The sequence below is a fragment of the Eptatretus burgeri genome, chromosome 15, assembly GCF_056783735.1.
Source record: "Eptatretus burgeri isolate ZD-2024b chromosome 15, Ebu_testis_v1, whole genome shotgun sequence".
Taxonomy (NCBI): Eukaryota; Metazoa; Chordata; class Myxini; order Myxiniformes; family Myxinidae; genus Eptatretus; species Eptatretus burgeri.
Window position 1 is genome coordinate 43,912,129 of NC_140975.1, and position 3,333 is coordinate 43,915,461.

At 41.5% G+C, this 3,333-nt stretch overlaps 1 long non-coding RNA gene across 2 annotated transcripts in view; it reads right to left on the minus strand.

The window, feature by feature from the left end:
* The window catches only part of LOC147012072 (uncharacterized), a 99,155-nt gene extending 95,866 nt beyond the window's left edge, over window positions 1-3,289 (minus strand). The window contains exons 1-2 of one of the 2 annotated variants that reach the window (XR_015051987.1): window positions 3,067-3,289; window positions 2,697-2,859 (exon numbers count right to left, since the gene is read on the minus strand). This is a non-coding gene — a long non-coding RNA (uncharacterized LOC147012072). The remainder of the gene's footprint in view (window positions 1-2,696; window positions 2,860-3,066) is intronic. The other variant, XR_015051986.1, reaches the window with a different exon arrangement.
* Between the last annotated feature and the right edge of the window lie 44 nt (window positions 3,290-3,333).

Consider the following 3,333-nt stretch of genomic DNA (forward strand, 5'->3'; position numbering starts at 1 on the left):
AAGTTAAAACGAACTCGTAACGTCGAGCGAAGCAAAAATACTCCATTTCTCCACATGAATTTACGGAATTATGTTTGACCTCACTGTGACCTTGACCTTTGACCGATTTTGACCAAAATCTAATCAGCACTAGCCATCACCCTCCTGAATCACGTGGTGTAATTTGACATTGGTAGCTTCTTCCGTTCTCGAGTTATCGTGCCTACAAACAAACAAACTAACAAACAAACAAACAAACAGAAACGGGAGGCATCAATATACTTATGAAATCTTTAGATTTCATAAGTAACAAACAGAAACGGAAGTCATCAATATACTTACGAAATCTTTAGATTTCGTAAGTAACTAGCAGTCAGAGAATGGTACTTTCGAAATCGGCAACTTGACCTCGGATCATGTCTCATAATAGCCGTCTCTAGAGAAGGTAGCGACGCAAACCAGAAGTTTCTATGATGATCTCCACGCAATTATTTCATATTAATTTATCAAAGTCACAAAACCGTAATATTCGGCCATCCACCAACAATCTTTACATAATCCGACGGCTTAGCGAGTCAGGCATGTAACGATAACCTTTATTGGGATAAAAAACTGACTTTTAAATACCATCTTTATCGAAAACACTGCCAGCGTGCACACGTAAAACCTTTACGTGACTCAACAACGCGTTGCTCGAGCGCGCTGCACCACGTGACGAGCCGTGACGCGGCGAGTGAAATATTTTTTTATACAATCTTAAAACATCTCCAAAACATCCGATTTTTACCAGAATTTCGACAACCAAGTGTTAAGCGGCCTAAGCGATCGCAAAAACCGAAGACAAAATTAAAATCGAAGTTAAAACGAACTCGTAATGTCGACCGAAGCAAAAATACTGCATTTCTCCACATGAATTTACGGAATTATGTTTGTCCTCACTGTGACCTTTACCTTTGACCGATTTTGACCAAAATCTAATCAGCGCTAGCCATCACCCTCCTGAATCACGTGGTGTAATTTGACTTTGGTAGCTTATTCCGTTCTCGAGCTATCGTGCCTACAAACAAACACACACAAACAAACACAGAGGACGGAAGTCATCAGGATAGATTTCGTAAGTAACAAGCAGTCATAGAATGGTACTTTCGAAATCTCAACTTGACCTCTGACCTTGTCTAATAATAGCTGTCTCGAGAGAAAGTAGTGACGCAAACCAGAAGTTTCTACGATGATTCTGTACCAAACCATCAAAAATCGAATGTTTGACCTCACTGTGACCTTGACCTTTAACCGATTTTGACCAAAATATAATCAACACTGTAACTTGACATTGGTAGCTTCTTCTGTTCTCGAGTTATCATGTTTTGGATGTTTGACCTCACTGTGACCTTGACCTTTGACCGATTTTGACCAAAATCTAATCAGCGCTAGCCATCACCCTCCTGAATCACGTCGTGTAATTTGACATCGGTAGCTTCTTCCGTTCTCGAGTTATCGTGCCTACAAACAAACACACAAACACACACACAAACAAACACACACAAACACACAAACAGATGACGGAAGTCATCAATATACTTATGAAATCTTTAAATTTCGTAAGTAACAACCAGACAGATAGGGGTGAAAACATGACGTCCTTCTTTCTACCTTCGCTGGCGGAGGTAACCATACTTGTAATATGTGCAAATAAATTGATGAGCAAAAATCATTCCTTTGATTAAAAAAAAAACCCCTCAAAAACCATGCAAGAAATGACCGAAGCCTCTAACAGTCTAAAAGGTCCAAAATGTACAGGTGTTGTGTGTTTTTGTGTGGTATAGGATGGCTGCCATATTCATGTTATACAATCGAATGATTTCAGATATCAAACGATAAATCATTTAATTTACTTTCCACAGATCTGTAAATAATTTGGAATCGTCTCCAAACTCCATCTGAAAACCAAGGAATAGGTTTATAAAATCAGGCCTACCACACAGTGGTGGGAGCGACCATGTTGGATTTATGCAAATGATTTATGCAAATGAAGGGCAAATGAAAGCTGCTAATTTTAAAAACTTCTCCTTGAATGTGTAGGTTTAATCTATCTATAATTCCAGCAATCCCTGTGTGTCTGTCTGTCTGTCTGTCTGTCTGTCTGCGACCGCTGTTTCTCGACAACCACTGGTCCGATCTAATTGAAACTTGCCAGGTATATTGCTGGGGACCTGAGTATGTGCCTTTTCAAGGTTTGATATTAATCGGACAAGTGGTTCCCAAGTTATGGCAATTTATTTACCAAACCAATGACAGGACACGGTCCTATGACGTCACAATTGACATCACAATTCTTTTTTTTTTCTTTTTTTTGCACGTACGGGCACGTACTAGTATTTTAAAACTTTAGATCATTCAAAAATCTCATCTCGAAGGTGCACAATGAGGTGAGGAAGTCGAGCGTGTGAAAGAGAGGGGGGGCATCTTGGATTTATGCAAATTAGGTAAGTGCAAGTGTGTTTAAAGTCATCATTTCAAGTTTGGAACAAGTGGAAAATACAGAAAGTATCATTTTGCCATCAAAACCACTTCTGTATGGCCTTTTAAAGGCAAAATTATTCTCATTTCTCGATGTTTTGGAAGTTTTGAGGGAAATTGGGCGTTATTGTGGAAACGGCCTTAACATTGATTAAACCCAAAATATTTTCGGCCAACAATCCATTTCATCAATGTCACACCTTGGAGCATGATAAAAAGAGAGATTGGCTTTATTCTTTCCTGGGTAGGTATAGGTGTTCCCCCTCCTCGGACCCACTCAGGCCGCAAGCAAGACTAGAAGGAGGCCGTGCAATCTTTAACGTCCACCAATCAGGCACACGGGACGCCAAGTTTAACGTCTTTCTGAAGGACACACACACACACACGCACACACGCACACAAACACACACATACACATACACACAAACACACACACATCGATGAATCATCCTATCTGGATGACGGTTTATAGCTGGGTTGGAATTTGAACCCAGGCGATGCAGCTTGGAGGTGAGGCCGTGCATGTACCTCGATAGGCCGTGCATGTACCTCGAGAGGCCGTGCATGTACCTCGAGAGGCCGTGCATGTACTTCGAGTCGAGAGGCCGTGTATGTACTTCGAGTCGAGAGGCCGTGCATGTACTTCGAGTCGAGAGGCCGTGCAGTGAGCCCTTTCGTTGAGACATCCTGGATAGGTTATACTGTACTTCATTGTGTTCTCCCGTGAACTATCTCGGGATTGGCTAAAGAGCCGTCACGGTCGAGTCCATTTCGACTTTGGCAGGACGTGTTGGAAAAGTCCTCTGATTGGTTCATCGTGTGGGGTGTGTCGGAGTA